This window comes from Pinus tabuliformis, chromosome 9, assembly GCF_031772625.1.
Source record: "Pinus tabuliformis cultivar Carrire ecotype Pingquan chromosome 9, CPIR1, whole genome shotgun sequence".
Taxonomy (NCBI): Eukaryota; Viridiplantae; Streptophyta; class Pinopsida; order Pinales; family Pinaceae; genus Pinus; species Pinus tabuliformis.
Genome location: NC_142307.1, coordinates 86275609 through 86298677, shown reverse-complemented (window position 1 = coordinate 86298677; position 23069 = coordinate 86275609). Strand labels below are relative to the sequence as shown.

General features: G+C 35.3%; 1 pseudogene; it reads left to right on the top strand.

The window, feature by feature from the left end:
* Positions 1 to 263: 263 nt before the first annotated feature.
* LOC149147220 (adenosylhomocysteinase-like) lies at positions 264 to 10658 on the top strand (annotated as a pseudogene).
* The last annotated feature ends 12411 nt before the right edge of the window (positions 10659 to 23069 follow it).

Sequence of the window (23069 nt, the reverse complement as noted above, 5' to 3'; positions counted from 1 at the left end):
AAATTATTTGACTGAAGTTGTTTGGTTTTTTGTAAATCTAATTCAGAAAAATGGATGTAAGAAGAAAATTATTAGAGCATGCTTTTCCAATGATGGAGAAATCTGTGAAGAGGCAGCAAAGTGCACATAGATATTTAGAGAGAATGTTTAACAATAGAAAGTTCTTAAAAGAAGCCCTTTGCTTCTTGAGAAGTGAATGTATCCATCTCCTAAGGAAGGAACTATGCTGTGCAAGAAAAATCCCTAGGAAAAACATTTTAAAAATGTGTTTGTCAAGTGATAAAGTTGTATTTTCAACTGTATCATCGTCTGGAAAGAGCCGCATGAACTTGGCAACACCATTTGACTGTTTTATTATTGATGAGGCGGCCCAGCTCAAAGAGGCCGAATCTACAATTGCACTACAGATTGAAGGTGTAACACGTTCATTTCTGATAGGAGATCCAAAGCAGCTACCGCCAAAAGTAATGAGAAAGGTTTGTCTACAGTGGCCTTTTCAAAAGTCTCTACTCAATTTCATTTTCCTAAAAGTTCTTATAAATATATTAATTCCATGCAATGATTGGTTCATCAGCTTGCGGAGAAAATGAAATATGGAAGAAGTATCTTTGAAAGATTTTAGAGGCTTGCACACCCAGTTCATCTTCTAAATGTACAATATCGCATGCATCCATCGATAAGTCTTTTCCCAAATGGGGAGTTTTATGACAACCGTATTGAGAATGGTCCCAATGTGGAAATGAATCCATATAGCTATGGCTATATCACATAGGAAATGTATGGAGCATACACATTCATTAATATAAAGGACAGAAGAGAGGAGGAAGATAATTTTGGGAAGAGCAAGAGGAACATCATGGAGGCTCCGGTTGTCATGTACATAATTTCTAAACTGTACAAAGGTAATTTCACTGTTCTGTTTGATCTGTATGTATACAAATGTTTTTTCTTATGTCCTAATTGGACCATTTTCAAATTGGTGTAGTGAAATGTCTAATTAGACCATATTCAAATTGGCAAATTATTGTAGTGAAATACCTTTACAATTTCAAGTGGGTACATATGTGTCTTCAAGTAATGATTTTTTTCTTGACTACTCAAGTTTCAAAAAGTATGTTGTTTATCTCAAATGATTTATAATAATCCACTTGTTAATTGATTATTTTGGCCCTTCATGCCAAAGATAATAAGAAGAAATGCATTCTAAAGGTTGTTAAATATTATTCTTAAATTAAAAGAGGAAAAGCATAAAGAAACAAAAATGTGTATTAGTTGGATTTTGTGTTATGCAAGGTATATATCCATGTTTTTTATATTGATAGAATCTCATATTCTGAGTTTTTTTTCTTAAGAATTGTTCATTGTTTGCTTTTTTAGAAAACTAGTATCACTTTAAAGGAAAAACTTGTGGAATATTTTCTCTTCTTCCTTGCAGTATCTTGGTGGAGGGCATCTGAACTGCCAACCATAATGGTGGTTGGTAGTCCCGAGGAATTTTATTGGATTTGAACTTGCGACCTATAGTCTCCTCACTAGTAACATGCCTCGGGAAGATGGTTCGATCAAGCTAACTCTTAGGGCTGAAATTTTGGTTGTAGCCAAAATGGTTAGTGTCTAGTCTTAAGGATGACAAGAGTGTTGGCTTTAATCTGCTTATAGGGTTAGTGGAGTGCAAGATGCACACATTTGACCACTAAATTTGGGTGTTCCCATGGCAATCTCAAGCGCCAAATGCTCTCATGGGAATTGAACATTGGTCATTATTGAAAAGCTCACCATTCCTCACCAATGGATCCAAACAGCTTTGGGCAACTAGTAGCCATCAATAACATCTACTCCATTTGTTGGAAAGAATGTTCTTTGAATTCTTTATACTGCAAGCTCAGACAACAATAGGTTCATCCATAGATAGATTTAGAGTCTTTATAGCGAGGCATATGATAGGTGTTTGTGAAGAACACCAAGGATCCATAAGGTGTCTATCTCTCTCTCTCTCTCTATCTCTCTCTAGATGTATATATATATATATATATATATATATATATATATATATATATATATATATATATATATATATAGATATAGATATATATAGATATAGATATAGATATAGATATAGATATAGATATAGATATAGATATAGATATAGATATATATATATATATATATATATATATATATATATATATATCTATATCTATATCTATATCTATATCTATATATATCTATATCTATATATATATATATATATATATATATATATATATATATAGATATAGATATAGATATATATATAGATATATATATATATATATATATATATATATATATATATATATATATATATATATATATAAACCAACAAATCCCCTTTCTCATCAGACTTTTAAGTATAGGGAATCTCCCTGACAAACCTTAACAACACTATATTAGATGCTTGCTCCAAGGGAGGATGCCATACATTGTTTCTACTTGAAACTATTTTTCAAAAAGTAGTTTAACTGATAATAGGCCATAAATTTTGCTGTCACACTCCCTTGATTATGACTTTGATCTTCTGCAGTAGGTGATGATGCTTGATAACAACTCTTGATAATTGTATATCAAAACAATGGACTACTACCAATCTCCAAAAAAAAAAGAGAATTCTTTGTATGGTGGTAATTTTCTTGCAGGATGATACACCTTTGATCAAGTTGGCTCCAAAAGAGGACATACATATACGAATATGTATAGTACTATCATTGTTTGATGCTTGAAACAGATACACCAAAACCAAACCTCAATAGTTATCATTTTTCTGCTTGAAGACTGGTTATGGATTGATCACATTCAGGTCTGTAATAATTCATAGGGGTTCAATAACTTTATTGGATAGAGAGAAATGAGATGAATATGCCGTAGATGTAACCACTTCAGAATAGGTTCTTACTCTACCAACCATATTGACATTCGCTTGTGATGAGATGCCCTAGAGGGTGAAGGTGTTAGGATATTTCGACACATAGGAAATAGTTAAGTACAACTTGGTATGGTATAGAGTTAGGTAAAGTTTGTTTCTTTACCTTGTACATTTTGTAACTTACAATCCGATGATCACGATATGTAGTGATCCGACGGTTCATGCTCTCCTCGGTATTACCAACACTTGATCCATGGCTTAACACCCGATTGGTCCATGATTTCTATTTAAAGCACATGGAGGGTCATTTGTAGGGTAATCCATCTATGAGAGAAGCATATGTAAATTTTCATTCTTTTATTAATAAATTGCCTGAAGTGGCCGCGTTGGCTCAGGTCGTGGACTGTTTCCCTCTTTGAGGGCTTTAACCACGTCAAAATACTGGTGTATTGATCTGTGATCTGTTTGTGAGTGGTGTCCTTTGGTGCTCTGTCTGAGGAACTTACCCTATAAATTCCTACATGGTATCGGAACTATTTGAGGGCCGCGTCCGTTGGTGATCCAAATCTAAAGCCGGTAGAACTGCATCCGACTGCCGTTTCCTAGATCTACTGTTTCTGACTGCTTTCGGGCCGAGAGTACTGCTCTGTTGTGTTGGGAGCATCTGTTCCAGTGAGGAACCCCTTTCGTTTCACGCGAAAAGGTTTCTGGTAGCCCTAACTGTGTCATTTTTAAGATCTGGAGGTATACAATGTTTATTTGTAGTTTACGGTTATTTTCTCTTTGTTTATTTCGGTTTCGGTTTATTTAGCTTTTTTTTATTACCGGATCTATACCTTTAATTTCTGTGTATGCTCTTTGCCCTGCGACTGTGTGTGATCTGGGCAAATCAGAAATAGAAAGGAAGGATTTTTCTCATCCGTATGCTCTTTTCCACTGCGCCTTAGTGTGATCTCGGAAAATCAGAAACATTGAGGAAAATATTTAGTTTCCGGCTAAAGCTAACTTTGAGCCACAAGGTTAATTTTTTAAAATGTTTAGCTTTTCAACTAAAGCTAACTTCGAGCCGCAAGGTTCGTTTTTTTTGTATGTCTGTGTTGGGGTTTGTGTTTTCTTGTTTTGTAGGGAAAAAGAGCCTTCTCAAAGCAAGCACGCAACCCAAAACATCAACCACCCCCTCTCTCTCTCTCTCTCTCAAATTTTTTTTATAGCTCACTTGGTGCAAAGCTAATTTATGAGAGTAGAGGTCTTGGGTTCAAGTCTCCATTTTTTGGGGGCAAATTTTTTCATTCCCGCACTTCGTCGACGACTTCATCAATTTTTTTCAAAAAGCCATAACTTCTTCATCCGGAAGCCGTTTTCAGAACCATTTTTTTTGAAACGGCCTAATTTTTCGAGATCTTTCCATTAGTACACTTAGTTTCAGCATCTACAGCTTCAGTTTCTGTTAAAAATGGAAAGTCCATGCCAGGTCATTCTTGATAACACTAACTACTTCCAATGGTGGTCCTATATTGTGGATTTACTTAGAAGTAAAGGTATTTACAGAATAGCCACAGGCCAAGAGACCAAACCGAAAGATGAAGACAAGGCAGCTAAATGGGAAAATAGACAAGACCAAGCACGTGGGTTGATAGGGATGTCTATTTCTCCAGATCTTAGATTCCATATTGCAGAACTTGATACTCCTGATGAAGCACTGCAACAAATTACTAAGGTCTTTGGAATTAAAAATGAACTTAAAGCCCATCAACTTGAAAATGAATTGCTTACATTGGACCCCAATAATTTTTCTTGCATTGAAGATTTTTTGTCCAAATTCAAGACCCTTAGACTTCTCTTGGAAGGTGTTAAGGTTAAGAAAGAAGATAGTAACCTTATCTACTCCATTCTCACTAAGTTGGGACCAGCCTATTCTGTGTTTGTTTCCACCTTCCATTCTACAAGAGAAGCCTTCATTTCTCAAGGAAAAACCTAAAAGCCCCCTTCCTTTGATTCCTTTTGTGATTCTTTAATAAGAGAACAAGAAAAACTCTTACACCTTGGTCTTCTTTATCTTGGAAACTCTTCTAAGAAAGCATTAGCCGCCTAGCAGCAACCAAATCCAAAGAATCCTAAGAAGTTGTATCCTAAAAAGAATGGTCCTAAACTAAACAAGTGTCCTAAGCAATTTCAGCCTCAAAATGAAAAATCATTTCAACAAAATGATAAGACAAATAAAATCAAAGGGAAGAAGACTGATAGACATTGCAACTTTTGTAATCGAGATGGCCACTTAGAATCCAAATGCTTTAAGAAGATGGAAGCCTTGGAAGCAGCAATGAAGAAGCATAACATCCATTTGGAGCAATCTTCAACTTCAACTTCATCTTCAGGAATGGCACTTTCTGCATGTGGTTGTCAAGCATCTCGGTCTGGCTATGCACTAAATGTATCTTCTTCTTCTCATTCTCATGAGTGGCTCATTGATTCTAGAGCTTCTTATCACAAGGCCAAAAACAAAGCCATGTTTTCTTCTTTAAATGATTGTAACACCAAAAATATATATGTTGGTGATGATAGATCTCTTAGTGTTGTAGGGACTGGAACTGTTCATCTAGACAATGGTTAGTTTAATGATGTATTATGTGTTCCAACCTTATCCTGCAACCTTCTATCTGTATGTCAGATAACCCATTCAGGTGAAGGTAAAATCGTTGAATTTTCACCTCACGATGTTGTAATTAATGACCTAAGAGATCCTAGACAGATTTTAGCTACTGGCATTGCTGATGATTCTACAAGCTTGTATAAGTTTCACAACTTTGGGTCATCAAATCTTCCCTCAGTATTTTTTGCTCATAATGGTGAAGTGAGCAAACTTTGGCATGAGCGATTTGGTCACTTGAACTATCGCTCTCTTCAGAATCTATGTAAAGAAAATATGGTGACAGGTCTTCCCATGGTATCTTGCAGAGATGGTGTTTGTTCCGGATGTGTACTCGAAAAACATCATCGGGACAGTTTTGAAAAACATGCCTCTTGGCACACCTCAGCCCCTTTAAGGCCTTTGTTGAAAAACAATCTGGACATCAAATTCTTAAGCTAAGATCTGATAATGGTGGAGAATATGTTAAAAACACATTCATCAACTTTTGCACTGAGAATGGAATTCAAATGCAACATACTGTTCCATATACTCCACAACAAAATGGTGTAGTTGAAAGGAAGAATCACACCTTAAAGGAAATGGCTAATTGTATGCTTCAATCTAAAGGACTTGGTCTTAATTATTGGGCAGAAGCAATTAACTGTGCAAATTACATAATAAATCGCACTCCTACTAAGGTTTTAAAGAATATCACTCCAGAAGAAGCATGGAGCTCAATCAAACCAGATGTAAGTCACTTTCGTGTTTTTGGAAGTGAAGCATGGGCCCATATTCCAGATGAGAAACATAAAGCTTTAGAACCAAAGAGTGAAAAATGTATTTTTGTTTGATATTCTGAAGATGTCAAAGGATATAGACTTATTCCACTGAAGTCCAAAAATGTTATCATTAGAAGAGATGTAAAGTTTGATGAAAATATATCGGCCTGCGAGCCCAGTTTGGCGGATGTGCCACCTCTCCCTATCTCTTCTACTTTTGAAAATATTTCTTCTTCAGATGATGAAAGCGAGGATGAAAATCCTTCCCCACCTTCTCAGGATCCTCCTTCAGCTCCTCAGCTTCCAAAATGGGTCCGTGCTACTCGGGATGCAGCAGGTGATCTTGCCGGTGATCCTACAGATCAGCGACGTACACGTTCTCAGTTCGAGAGAGACTCTTCTTTACTGGCTCAAGCTTCAGTGAATTATGATCCTGACACCTTTGCAGAAGCTTCAGGACATCTAGATTGGGAAGCAGCTATGAATGAAGAATATCATTCATTATTGGCAAATGATACATGCGATCTTGTTCCTCTACTAAAGGGACGAAAACTTGTTAGATGCAAATGGGTTTATAGAACCAAGTATGGACCAGATGGGAAAGTTGATAAACATAAAGCTTGTCTTGTTGCTAAGGGTTTTTCACAAGTTGAAGGCATTGACTATACTGAAACCTTCTCCCCTATTGCCAAAATGAACTCTATCCGCCTTGTTCTTTCCCTTGTTGCCTCTTTCAAATGGGAAGTCCATCAGATGGATGTTAAATCCACCTTCTTGCATGGGGACTTGCATGAAGAAATCTATATGGAACAACCTATTGGCTTTATACAAATAGACTCTAGCCTTGTATGTTGACTTAAGAAATCCCTTTATGGTCTCAAGAAAGCTCCTCGAGCTTGGTATGCCAAAATGGATAACTTTCTTTTAGAATCTGGCTTCTCTAGGTGTCATTCTGACAATACTGTCTACACCAAGAAAGTGGGCAAGTCCCTTATTATTCTTGTTCTTTATGTTGATGATCTTATCCTGACTGGTAGTTATCCCAACCTTATAAACCATGTGAAGTCTAGCCTTAAAAAGAAGTTTGAAATGACAGACTTAGGAAACTTACATTATTTTCTCGGTCTTCAAGTCTTGCAATCCAAAGAAGGTATTTCCCTTTCTCAGTCCAAGTATGCCTGTGATATTCAACGCCACTTTCACATGGAAGACTGTAAGCCAGCCCCTTCTCCCTTTCAGTCTGGAGTCAAACTTTCAGTCACTTGTACTTCTCTTGAAGTTGATGCTACCTTATACCGTCAACTTGTAGGAAAACTTTTGTATCTAACCCATACTCGTCCTGACCTTTCCTTTGTTGTTGGCCTTGTTGCTCGGTTTATGCGAAACCCACGTGAAAGTCATTGGAAAGCAGCTAAAAGAATACTTCGTTATGTTCGAGGTACAGTTCAGTTTGGGATTCATTACAGTGATGAAGCATCTCCTCTATTGGTTGGTTTCACTGATTCCGATTGGGCTGGTGACCCTGATGATCGGAAATCTACTGCAGGTTATGTGTTCACTCTTGGTTCAGGACCTATTACATGGGCTTGCAAGAAACAAGGTGCCATTTCTCTTTCTTCAGTAGAAGTAGAATATCGTGGTGTCGTAGAAGCTAGTAAGGAAGCCTTGTGGCTTCGTCAGATCCTGTCAGAGTTTGGCTTTCAGCAGCAGCATTCGACTACACTTTGGTGTGATAATCAAAGTGCCATTCAGCTATGCAAAGATCCAGTCCAACATCAGCGCAGCAAACACATTGAACTGCACATGCACTTCATCAGAAAGCTCATTCATGACCATGTTCTTGAAGTGCAATATTGTTCAATAGGTGATCAAGTTGCAGACATCTTTACAAAGGGTCTCACAGAGGCGAAGTTCACTAAACTTCGATTTATGGTTGGAGTTCAGCAAGTTGTCACTAAGGGGGGATAGGCTCTAGTGCCTCCTTCCTTCTCCTATTGTGTCATATTTGTAAATCCTTCAATCCTATTCCAAGTTGTTCTTAAGGGGGGATGTTAGGATATTCCGACACATAGGAAATAGTTAAGTAAAACTTGGTCTAGTATAGAGTTAGGTATAGAGTTAGGTAAAGTGTGTTTCTTTACCTTGTACATTTTGTAACTTACAATCCGACGATCACGATATGTAGTGATCCGACGGTTCATTCTCTCCTCGGTATTAGCGACACTTGATCCGTGGCTTAACACCCGATTGGTCCATGATTTCTATTTAAAGCGCATGGAGGGTCATTTGTAGGGTAATCGGTCTATGAGAGAAGCATATGTAAATTTTCATTCTTTTATTAATAAATTGCCTGAAGTGGCCGCGTTGGCTCAGGCCGTGGACTGTTTCCCTCTTTGAGGGTTTTAACCATGTCAAAATACTGGTGTATTGATCTGTGATCTGTTTGTGAGCGGTGTCCTTTGGTGTTCTGTCTGAGGAACTTACCCTGTAAATTCCTACAGAAGGGTCAAAAGTACCAAATTTATTCACAAGTCTTTTGATGTTGGAATAGGTGCTCTGGATAAGGGCTAAGAGTCTGTAAATGAAGAGCTTGTACTTGGTATTCTTGATATTCCACAGAGAAGGCTTCATTGAATCTTTGCTTTCCTTACAAAGAAGGTTGATAAATGAACCATCCAAAAACAAACCTTTGCTCTTCCTATGATTCCTATGCACAAGGTTATAGAGACATGTTGAGATCACTTAGGTTGTAGATATAACGCATTTCTTCTCAAACCTAAAAGAGGATCAATACTATTGCAAAATGTAATTGGTGCTTGAGGATTATTTTAGTAAGAGAACGTTCGTAAGATGATAAGATCAAGAGATGTCAGAAGACTGATGCTATAGAATATCATCAATACTGATTTCCCAATTGGGCCAGTGACATTAAATTTGATAGATGGCTTACAATAATTTGATTTTTGAAGTGGCCACACATGTCAACCATCACATCCATTTTCGAGAATCTAACGGTTGAGAATTCTCTGAAAAATAAATCCATTGTTGTATAAATGTCATATTATCCACCCTCTGTTTTTGAAAAGCATGAGCCTTCCTCTCATTTCTTCCATGACATTACCGAAAGTTAGCAGGTTTAGCATTACATTTTAGGATTCCCTAGTTTCCACTAAAAAAAAAAATCAATTTTCAGGGTGCTGAATCAATGTGAGTTCATGGTGGGTGTAGAAGCATCTTCATATTTAAAATCAAGGACCTTTACATATATTCAATTATCTGGTTATGATGGGTTAATATTAGCTAAGGTTTTGAAAGCTGATTGGACTTGTATCGAAGTTTTGAATTATTGTGAATTATAGATCCAGGGCTAGATTTCTCAGAGATTTTTTTCTTCAAAATTTTTCTATTTGAGATGCAGTTTGTGTTGATTATGATTCTCTTTCTTCTTTTTCAGTTTGACAACTTGTATGGATGTAGGCACTCTCTCCCAGATGGTCTTATGAGAGCCACATATGTCATGATTGTTGGTAAGGTTGCTGTTGTTTGTGGGTTTGGAGATGTTGGCAAGGGTTGTGCTGCAGCCTTGAAAGTCGTTGGAGCTAGGGTCATTGTTACAAAGATTGATCCTATCTGTGCCCTGCAAGCACTTATGGAAGGCCTTCCTGTTCTCACCCTTGAGGATGTAGTTAGCACTGTTGATATCTTTGTGACAACCACTGGCAACAAGGACATCATCATGGTAGATCACATGAGGAAAATGAAGAACAATGCCATTGTTTGTAACATTGGTCACTTTGACAACGAGATTGATATGCAAGGCCTTGAAACTTTCCCTGGTGTTAAGAATATTACCATCAAGCCTTAGACTGATAGGTGGGTGTTCCCTGACACCAACAGTGGCATCATTGTTCTTGCAGAGGGACTTCTGATGAACTTGGATTGTGGAGGTGGCCACCAAAGTTTTGTCATGTCTTGCTCCTTTACAAACTAGGTAAATATTTCTAATGCCCTGCAACCATTGCTTGTACATACTAGATTTCTCAGGCATACCAATCCCTTGATTATATTGTTGTGTATGATCCATTGCTACATAGGTGGATGTTCCATAGATGGTGCATAATCTCTACTTTTTGTTGTAGGTCATTGCTTAGTTAGAGCTTTGGAATGAGAAGAAATCACGGAACTATGAGAAGAAGGTTTATGTGGTGTTTAAGCATCTAGATGAGAAGGTGGCTGCTCTACACTTGCCCAAGTTGGGTGCCAAGCTAAAAAATCTTCTCCTAATGAGGTAGAGTATATCAATGTGCCTGTTGAGGGACCTTACAATCCTTCTCACTACCAATACTGAAAAGATATGACATTTGCGGTGGCTTGTTGGACGAGGAGCAAATGTCCTAGTTGTTTGCAAATAAAATAAACTCTAGCATTTATTTTTGGCAGCTCTGTTGTTTCAAGCGGCCTTACAAGCCTCCTCACTACATACTACACAGATGAAATTTTGGGCGAGACATTCTTGGTGGGTATCAAGTAGCAATCCTCCTCGACATATAAAGATTTGGTCTCTCTTTGTCGGCATCTCCATTGTTTGGGTAGAATTACAATACAATTTTTCTATAGCTTGTATGTGCGGCTGTTGAATTTCTTGCAGCATCACATCAAACATCTCGTTTTAAGGAAGCATGGGCTTGCAACACCCAAACACCAAAAACCCGTGCACATTTCTCGGGACCTACTTGTATGGTAGATATTATAGTGATGTTTTTAATAAATCATTTTACATACTCTTGTTGTTTTTTTGCCCAGTTAAAATCCTACTCCTTCTCTTAAAAGTTACCATGATATTGAGCTAATATTAGGCATGGATTTGCTTCTCCAAACTTCATATCATACTCTTGATTTCTCTATCATGTACCCTATGGTCAAAATTTTGTGTATTGTATTTTGAGAGACACACTATTTTTCCAATTTTCATACAAGGAATTAACTTTTGTTAACTCTATTTCCTAATTTCCATAGGAGGATGGTTTATCTTCAGATGGTAGCAAATGGCATTGGGTGGTTGGAATAATGGTTTGAGTTACTTTTGTGAAGTTGTTCCTCGTAATGTATTTTCAAAGTTTTACTAATGAGATTGTGAATGGATATGCATATGCTCAAGATCATTTCTTTGATGTGATCACCAGCACAATTGGTCTAATTGCTGCTATTCTTGCAAGTACTCTGTGCTAGTGGATAGATCCCGCAGGAGAAATTGTGGTAAGCAGTTCTTTGACCTTTTTCTTTACAGTTCATAGTTTGCAACTTTTCACATGTTATGCTTATCTATTTTGTTGAGTGTGCGCCATGGTTTCTTGGCACTGACTACTGAAGAGTAGTTTGTCTTCCATTATGTCATCCTCTCCATTTTATAATCAATGTCCACTTATTTAATAAGAAACTTGCTGTTGTTTTTTCATTATCATGATATTCCTTTACATTTAGTAGCAACATAGATGGAATTTTTAGCACATGTTTTCGGTCATCAGTACTCTTCACTGTCATAAACAATGGGTGGTATGGAACTCCGAAGCCATAGAGGACCCAATAATTGTGGAGCTAGGATGGAGCCATGAATCTATCCAACTTAAAATTCAGAGGAAAAACATACTATGGGTTTATTAACTTTTAAGTAGGGAGAACTGATTGCAAAGGTGCAAGAGAATATATCCACTCCATTTCATATATTTTGCTTTGATAACGAGTTAATCGCAAATTGTGGATTCACAAATCATTATTCTATTTGTTTTACGTTTGGAAATCAAGACATTTCGTTATAGAATGTTATATGGGTGCATATACACAATAATAGACACATACATGTGTGGAGAAGAAGATGAAGAAAAAGATTTCTTAACGTGGAATGAAATCTCAACACAGGGATATGCTACTGTAGCAAGATAGCTTGCATACATGAACATTTAACTCTATATTAATAGAAGATTTTGAAATTTTTTGCTAGACATATAATTCACCTCTCTTTGAACCTTTTGGGGCAATTTCTAGTTTTAGTAAGTTTAAAATATGGTCTACATGATTATAGTTTTTATAAAGATTAGAGATCGTGTCTCAATTTTTTTTTTGTTTCTTTTTTTGTTTTTAAATCAATGGCTATAAATGTAGTTTTCAGGATTGCCATAACTCTTCACGTAATTATTTAAAGTATGCTAGCTCAGTGGAAGAGTGCTTGCCTTACAAGCAGGAGGTTGGTGGTTCGATTCCACTGTGCACTAACATGAATTAATCAACGATTTTGTAGTTTATTTTAATTAAATGTTTTTTATATCAAATTATTTCAATGGTGATATATTTCTAGATTCATTGTTTTATATTAACTCTAGAGAGACAAAAGAGATCTTTAAATAAAAAATTTATTGTCTCTAGAGAGACAAAAATGAAATTGTCTCCTAAGAGACAATAATGCTTGTCTTATATATTTTCTTTAAAGAGGCATTTTTTTTAAGACAATAATTTTTTAGACACCCACCTAAAGACAATATTTAAGACAATACACAAGTTTTTTTTTTTTTTTTTTGTATCAAGTTAATACAATTTACCTAAAAATTGTCTCAAATATTGTCTTAAAACCCCCCTTTATGTAGTAGAGTTAGGATCAAAATATCATAGATGTTATTATTATACAGGAGCTCAACAAGATATCATGGAGGACATTTACAGGTAGTGCATACTTGTATCTTGTACTGTAACCATGGAGGACATTTTATTTAATCTCTTACTGTACTTAGGATTGAAAGATGATAGATTTTATTATTATATATGAGCTAAACAAGATTATCATGGAGGACATTTACTGGTAGTGAGTCAAGGTCACCTAGGTCAATCGTCCAAGAGGGTTGTGCCCAAAGATGGTTTTCTAAGATGAGTACTTGGAGTTGAGAGAGGTGCTCATTGTTCGATACAATATAAGTTTCACCACTAGATGCATGCTCTTCGCATTCCTCTAGGCCAATTCAGAGTAGGTTCTCATAGACTTTGGGTAGAGACAGACCACTAGGTGGATAGACTAGACAGACTTTGTCAGTTATGTCATTTACAGGAAGTGGAGAGCAAGGTGCACTTCATTCTTGGATGTCGTGTCTACTACGTGATCAGAGGAAGGTTTGATTGCTTGTTTGGAGATTCTCGGACTCTCGTGGACTTTTTCAGGTATCCCAATGAGAAATGTTTGGCCTTATATATGCAGAAGGCTCCTAGGTTTTGAGCACATATTCTTCAGCCTCAAACCAGACCCCACACAGAGGATCACCACATTTTTCAGGCAACTACCTTCAGACACGGGCACCAAGAGATCGAATGATACCATTACGTATCGAGACTCGAGATCAGTGAGGATCCATGGGACCTCACCCTACCACACGAGATCTCAAATGCAGTTCAGTATCAGATCCGTTTGTGGGAGCCAAGCTAAGTCCTCCAGCATTCAACACCATGCTACCCCCAGGAAAATATTTAGTCGAAACTCTTCACTTGCCATCGACTCTTCATAGAGCCAACAAAGCTTCTTGAGTTTCTTGAGTGTTGTTCATTCAAAATCAGATATTAGGAGAGATGGGTCTAATCTTGAGACCTATTAGCTCCTGGATCTTCTATGCTAGGGCCACATGTTAATTTACTTTATGCATTGTAACTTTTATAAGAGACACTTTGGTTCTCCCGCATTGACCTACTTTGTGGTCATTAGTTGGACATAAATAGAATTATCTTATCTTATCTTATCTATCATTCAAAGTTCAACGTTATATTTCGTAATGTTATCATAGTTAGAATAATCAATGTATGTTGCACGATTTATGATTTGGAAAATCATGTTATCATGGTTAGAATAATGAATGTATGTTGCAACATTTATGATTTTGAAAATCATGTTATCATGGTTATGAGGAAAATAAATTGAATATGAGATAACAATAAAAATTATATTGATGTGATAGGTTATGTGTTACCATTGTATTCATAATTTCAATAAAAAATGACTTTTTGGAATTTCATTAAAAGAATTGGATTTAGTGTATTTATGTTATATGAATAGGATTGGATTTAGTGTATTTATGTTATATGAATAGGAGATAATAATAAAAATTCTACTGATGTGATAGGATATGTGTTAGAATTGTATTTATAATTAAAAAAAAAATGACTTTTTGGAATTTCATTAAAAGAATTTAATTTAATATATTTATGTTAGATGGGATTCTGTATTTGAGTGTATATAATATATATAAAATTAAAAATTATAAAATCAATTGAATTTGTTTATTATAATCTACATAAAACCTTATAGTAAATGTATTTTGTTGTCTCATTTTCTTAATTTATTTTATTCTCTTTCATATTTCAAATTTAATAAGTGTAATAAAGATAATTTTTCAAAATTTATAATTTCATAAATATGAACATAAGGAACTTTGAATTCATATATTAATATTTTTTTTGGTTTTTCCATACTTAAAAACATGTTTAATAAATATGATTTTTTTTAATTACATTAGAGGATGTGCTCTACATTTATAATTGAATTTATAATCTATTCTTCTAATTATATCATCATCTATTTCAATTTATTTTTTTTATAATCTACTTCATATTTTGATTTTTTTTTGTATTGACAACACAAAATTTAGAATTGCATTTCAAAAATTACTATTTTACAAATATATTTCAAAGTTCACTTGTTTGCAAGTATTCATGTCTATAATTTCAGTTATGTGCCCAATTTTGAGTTTAAACATAACTATTTAATTGCATATTTAATCAAATTTTTAAATTAGATTTGTTATCTTCAAAAAAAATTCTCTTCATATTTTAAATTTTAAAATTACATTTCAAAATTTAATATTTCACAAACACATTTCAAAGTTCATTGTTTCACCATTATGGACATTATAATTTGAGTTATATGTACAATTTTATGTTTATATATTTATATTGTGTTGTTATTTTGGGCACTAGCGGAACTTTAGAATTGTATTCCAAAATTTATTTTTTAACTAGATATCTATAATTGAATGCGCAATCAAATTTTCAAATTAATTTTATTATCCACTTTACATTTTAAGGATCCACTCTTCAACAAAGATAAATTTTAGAATTATATTTCAATATTTATTATTTTTCAAATATAGATATCTCTAATTTAAACTAAATGTATGACTTCTAATTTATAAATGGTTGTTTTGTTGTTACTTTCCAATTGGCATTTTAAAATTTCTATGGTTAATAAAAATAAATTTTACAATTACATTTCAAAATTTGTTTTCACAATGATGATGGATAATTTGATGCATATCCATTTTTTTTATAATTAATTTTTGGATGCACTTCATATTTTAAAATTTGTATGTTCAATAAATACAAAGTTAATATAATATTTCAAAAGTTAAATTGAGTTATAAGTATAACTTGGAATCTATATATTTATGATGATGTTATTTTCTAATCTATATTAAAAAATTTAATGTTTCTCTACTCTTCCAAAGCCGTGTATATTTATAATGGTTTACATGTGTAATTTAGAATTTATACTCTACTCTTTCAAAACCATGTACATTTATAATGGTTTACATGTGTAATTTAGAGGGTATACCCTACTCTTCCAAAACCACGTATATTTATAATGGTTTACATGTGTAACTTAGAATTTATACCTTTATACTATTATGTTGTGATGTTCTTTCTCACTTTACATTCTAAAATTTACCTTTAGTGAAACTACACATTTTAAAATTCAGCTTCAAAATTTATTATTTCAAGAATATGGACATGTATAATTTAGTATATATACAATTAATTGTATATTCTATCTCATATTTTCAATCATTTTTGTTTAATAAATATAGATTTCAGAATTATATTTCCAAATTATTATTAGAACAAATTAAGCATTTATAATTAATTTTCTTAATTAATTTGATTTTGTATTTTACTTTTGAAGGCTTTTATGTTTAAATCAAATGAATTTTAGAATTGCATTTCAATATTTACTATTTAACAAAATATAAAAGTTATTTATATATAAATTTTGAATTTATATATTTATGTTGTGTTCTTATTTTCCCTTTTACATTTTAGATTTTTTTATGTCTAATAAAAATGTATTTTATAGTTATATTTTAAAAATCATTTGCTTAATAACCATAACTTTTGAAAATTCATTTCAAATTTTCCTATTTCAAAAATATGGACGCATGTAATTTAATGCACATACATTTTTCTTTAAGTTCATTTTACTATCTACTTTATATTTCAAAAAAAATAACTATGAAAGCTTATTTATATTATATTATTGATATTATTTAATAAATATGGACATAAACAACTTTGAATTTATATATTAATTTTCATTTCTATACTAAATTTATTAAAATAATTGAATGCATAAATTTTTATTAAAATAACCTATGTGTCAATTAAACTTTAGGGAGCTAGCCACCCAGTGCATTCACTCCCTTATGGGCCCCAGGACCTCAACAATTTCATTAAAATAACATATAGGCTAAAGTCCAAGTTATTAGAGATTTTCTTTGTAAGCCCATCTTGTCGTCAACTAACATTCTATGAACTAGAGGGCACAGTTTAAATGTTATATACATAGGGAGGATAATATGGGGTACAAAGGGAGGCACCCAAGGGAATAATGTAATAATGTGATGGGTCATAGTAATAAATAAGGTGGTTAACATGTATCATGTACGGGACCACAAGTAGTTAGTAATAATGTAATGGGCCTATGGTATTAGGTAGATGGTATTGAGGAAACCATGATAATGACTCATGGTATTGTATGTATGAGACCTATATAGAGGCTAGATACTCCACATTGAGAGGTGTCAAGGATTATTGTATGAACAGGCGTATGGTTTGTGGAGTGTTCTCCTTCCTTAAGGAGTGAATGTATGGTGTTGCTCTACCTTAAGGTTTTTAATCAATAAAGAATCATTTCTATCCATTTCTATCTTATTATTTCTGGGTATATTTCTATTATAATATATTTATGAGTTTAGAGCTATAACAAGTGGTATCGGAGCACTTTCTTGGGCAAAAGTGGAGAAATGTTATATACCTAGGGGGGATAATATGGGGTACAAAGGTAGGTACCCATGGAAATAATGTAATAATGGGATGGGCCATAGTAATAAATAAGGTGGTTAACCCGTATCATGTAAGGAACCACAAGTAATTAGTAATAATGTAATGGGCCCATGGTATTAGATAGATGGTATTGAGGGAACCATGGTAATGACCCATGGTATTATATGTATGAGGCCTATATAGAGAATAGAGACTCCACATTGAAAGGTGTCAAGAATTATTGTATGAACAGGCGTATGGCTTGTGGAGTGTTCTCCTTCCTTAAGGAGTGAATATATGGTGTTTCCCTAACTTAAGGGTTTTAATCAATAAAGAAGCATTTCTATCCATTTCTATCTTATTATTTCTGGGTATATTCCTATTATCATATATTTCTAGGTTTAGAGCTATAACAAATCAGAGCACTTTCTTGGGCAAAAGTGGAGAATTTTTTTTTATTTTTTGTAGGAACTTTCTGGGGAAGCAATTTTTCAGATCAGATCAGTATGTTTTGGGGTAAAATCTATAGAATCTAATTGCAGATCTGGATTTTTTTGGAAAAAATACCTGATTTCAAAAAAAAAATCGACCAAATCGGAGTCCGGATGAAGGAGATATTCCTGATTTAAAAATCAGTGGTGTTGTAGATAATTTTGCAGGGCAGTGAGTTTGCGGAGCATATTTGAACATCCTAGTGCAAGATCTGTAGAATATAATTGAAGATCTGGATTTTTTTTTTGAAAAATTACCCAATTTCAAAAAAAAAATCAGTCAAATCGGAGTCCGGATGAGGGAGATATCGCTGATTTAAAATCAGCTATTTTTCAACAATTTTTGGTGACAATGGGAGAGTTGCAGCGTAGATCTGAAATTCCAATGCTTGGATCAGGATTTCTATCACATGAGAAGATGCAGAATGGTTGTTCCATTTCTGAATACAGGTCATAATAGGGATTCTGAGCAATATTGACCAAACTGTGACAATTTCAAATTTTCACCAAGTAAGTGAATTTTTTTCAAACCTTCATGGCTTCTAGCAAGGAATTTTTTACAGGGAATGATAAGGGTCCTACTATTGAATAATTCATATAGAGTCTAAAGTTCAAATATGGAAAATTTTGGAGGGCTATATTACCAGTTAGTTTCAAAGATGAGGCTGCCAAATGATGGCGATCATTTGACATCGACCAGTTGCTCAAACTCTCAGATGTTGAATATGAAAGATTCATTTTAGACAAATAGTCTCATACTAGAAAAAAGGAGAATGAGACATGAAAGAGGTTATTTTCTACTGGTGTCTCCTTATTGCAGGTTCATGGATTGATTCGGAAGGAGAAAATCATTGTGACTATAAATCCAAGTTGCAAGCAAAATCTCATAAATGTCAACTTGGTAAAAAAACTACAAGTGCCAGCGACACACATGGAGCACACACAGATTAATAATGAGCAGGTGCAAGTTTATAAAGATTTGAAGATTTCTATAGACAAGTATGTATTGCATTCTGATTTTTATGCTTCAGATATGGCTAATGAGGATGTTGTTTTGGGATACCAATGGATGGAATCGGTGGGTACTATAAATATTAATGTACAGAAGAAATTCCTGAAGCTCTGGGATAAAAAGAAGAAAATTACATTACAAGATATTTCCATCAATAAATAGGGAGAGTACATGAAGGTTGAAGTAGAAGATGTTCCAGGGACAAACATATCAGATGATGAAACAGTGGTGATCGACAATCAAACACAAACAGAGGCTGAAGCAGAAAAAGTTACAGGGGATGATACATTAGATGAGGGCTCTGTGGTTGAAGTAATATTGGAAGATAAGACACCACATCAGGCACAAAAACATGCACTAGATAACAGTCAGGCTCTAGTAAGGGGTGAATTAAGGAAAAAGACACCGTGGGTTAAAACTTCAACATATCATCACCCACATCACCCCACAAGACAACAACCAACAAGATGGCAACCAATTAGCCACAAGGACAAAAACCCTCGCATGACAGATAGAGAGGAGTGACGATCCACCTACTACACATCAACACAAAAGAGCTGCCATGGTCAACTTCCATCTCAAGCGAGCGAGGCACCAGCTGGATCGAGGGTTCACCTTTCTCTTGGATGGCTAGATGCACATGCATGGTACCAGTGGACTACTCTTTTGAGTAGATCTTATTATTTGTGTTCTTCCCATGTTTCGAGGACGAAACATGCTAAGGGGGGTGGAATGTTATAAACCTAGGGGGGATAATATGGGGTACAGAGGGAGGTACCCAAGGGAATAATGTAATAATGGGATGGGCCATAGTAATAAATAAGGTGGTTAACCCGTATCATGTAAGGGACCACAAGTAGTTAGTAATAATGTAATGGGCCCATGGTATTAGATAGATGGTGTTGAGGGAACCATGGTAATGACCCATGGTACTGTATATACAAGGCCTATATAGAGGTTAGAGACTCCACATTGAGAGGTGTCAAGGATTATTGTATGAACAGGAGTATGGCTTGTGGAATGTTCTCCTTCCTTAAGGAGTGAATGTATGGTGTTACCCTACCTTAAGGGTTTTAATCGATAAAGAAGCATTTCTATCCATTTCTATCTTATTATTTCTGGGTATATTTCTATTATCATATATTTCTGGGTTTAGAGCTATAACATTAAATATATTACAAAAATGAGGATATTCGTGCTAAACCACCTCTCGTCTACGCAAATTTAAAAAGCTTGATAGATCTAACCCTTCTCAGACTTTCGACCACTTCAGAGTGAGTGAAGTCAACCCAACTCATGAACGAGGGAATCTCACTTTCTCAAAGTAGGTCAACCCCCAACTTTTGTCACGGTGATTCTGTCTCTCTCTCGTTACTACATTCTCTTGTAGGGTGCTTTTCCCAACTTCCCACCACATTAGGGTCGACATCAATCTTTGATTGTGATTACCATAGCAGCAACATATGAGACCGATGTTGAGCATTTCAAATAACCTTGCAAGTTCCTCCTTCCAAGATCTGATAAGCTAATCATCATTAGTTGAAATCAAATCAACAACATATAAGACAATAATAATAAATTAACCTTCTACAAAGATGTGATTGAGGTTTGCATCCGCTTCAATTTTGGTGAAGCCAAACGAGTGATATTTGTGGAATTAATGGAGAAAGTTACAATTAGTTGTTTTAAGGATAGGATTGAGACTCTAAGATTAGGTCTCAGATCCTACTATCTAGCGAGTGGTTGAAACCACGTTGTTAGTGTGAAAGCCTATATCTATTAGGTTCTCCTGATTAAACAGTAGTGTGCATTGTGTGAATTGCTTGGGCACTCTCTAGGTATCTCACCTAGAGAGCCACTTAATTAATAGAGTGCGCATATTTTATCATGGTATCGGAGCTTCAGGTTGTCGACAATGTATGTTGATTGAAGGGTGCGACTGAGGTGAAAGCATCACATGTTTTAGGTGCACAAATCTAATGATCCCACTGTGACTAGAACGTCGTGAATCCGTGCTGTATATGGGCGACGAACTTCACAAGTCCGTGGTTGTAAATCGCACCGATCGTGGAAAGTTAAAAAAATTACTGCATGTTTTTGTTTATTGGAAAGCCTATGGCATGGAAAAAGGGGCACGTTAAACCTCCGTGCCAAAGACCAGATCTGTGGGGAGCACGTGGAGAAATAAGTTTTCGTGTGACTACCATTGATCTATGCAGAGCATTGACGACTGGCATGCAAGGCATTGTTTGGCTGGAGCGCTGAGGTAACGTGGTTCCTCATAGGACATGGTGGAGGCCAGAGATCAGCCAGTGTTGGAGGTTGCATGAGCATGGACACACAGAGGAGCTCACGCAGTGCATCAAAATCTCACACCAACTCTTTTTTCGTGGTGATTGTGGTGGCTGTGTAGAGTGGAAAACAAGCTACATATTGCAGTAGTCGTGTGAGTAGCCACAAGAAAATTGAAGGTCGTATTCATCATTTCTTGCTGCATTCTGCGTTCTGGAAAGATCTGTGCAGAACATCATAGTCGCTATCTGCATGGATTAGAGTGGATCCGCTGCGAGTTGGTTGTCATAAACCAAATCATCAAGGGTATTACACACAACACGGGATCGTCCTTTCCACTAACAATTACTACCTGCATTGGCTTGAATCACAGCAATGATTGGGAACATTGACTTTGACATAGATGTAGGGTTGATCTATTTTCTTCGCTTGTTACTTCTTCAATCATGGAAGAGGCAGAAGATCCGAGGAGTTCGGCTAGACTGGTGCATCTGCCAGGAGATCATCATGTCATTTTGTCTAGGAATCTAAAGCCCACTTGCATCCCATCATAAATTTTTTGGGATCTCCCATCGGTGGTGTGGCAATCCATAATCACCGCATAGTAGTGGTGGCGAAGGAGATCGTTTGGAGAAAGCTGTGTGTAGAAGGTCGTCAGCATGCCAAGGTTGCTGTGAAGTAACATTCGTGGATGGCAGGATTGGAGATCACTAATAAAATGCGTGAATCTCGAGGGTTGTTGATCAAGGTGAATCAACGATTCATCTGCTGGAAGAAATGATCCTTAGACCCACAAAGAATTGCATTTGCATCCTCCTCATCTAGACTCGGTTACATGTCTGGAAGCAGAGTTTGATCATAGTGATAGCGGCAACACTACCCTTGTAGTGACTGTGGTAACATTGAGCAGTTGACTAGTGGTGGAGATATCTGAGTGCTGGTAGAGAATTTGACTGTGGTGGATCGATTTCCAGATCCAAAATTGATAAGGGAGAAAATGGGTATTCAAAGTAAATTGAAAGAGTCTCAGAGAAAACTAAGGATATAGATCTATGTAGAGACATATTCTAACAGGGGAGAGATTCATTGTTATTTGTTGTTTTGGTGTTACAAGTCTTCTCATTCCACTTCCAATCAATAGTGTCTCAGTAATTGTCGAAGCTCGACAGTTCAAAAGAAACAAACTTTGTTGATGTCGGAGATTAAATAATCAGCACACGACTTTACAATAAGGAGGTGGCTCATTGTATATGGAAACTTGCATGCCTTCAAACCAAGAAATATTCATTTAGGAAGATTGTCATTGGTACCTGTCAAAACTCAAAACTCATTGACGATATTGAAGACTATTATACATTTGTTGAACAAATTCATCGGCTTGTTTTTCAAATGGAGGGAGTTGATGCACTTAATTGATGATGCAAGGTAGTTTCAAAGGATTGTATCAAGGGAAGTCATAGGTACAATCCATTTGGTGTGCATTTGTATTGAGTTTTAAAGTGCACAAGGTTTAGATAAATGACAACGTGATTTGGATCTCGATGTTCGCAACTCTTGTATGGTTAGAATGGAATTTGGGTTGAATTCTTCTTTGTCTTGTGGAGCGAATCTTTCCAACCTGAAAGTTTTATTCTTTGGGCAATTTTTGTGGAGAAGTCTCATTTAGATTTTTGTGTATAAGTCTCCTTTAGATTTTAAGATGTGCTTTGAAGATGGTGTCCTAGTTATATTGTTAAAAAAAAAAAAATTGTTTTGGGTGCTAGTTATATTCGTAATCTTACTTATAAATATCAAATGATCCAAAACCACAAAGAACATGCTAACTATTCAATAAACTAAT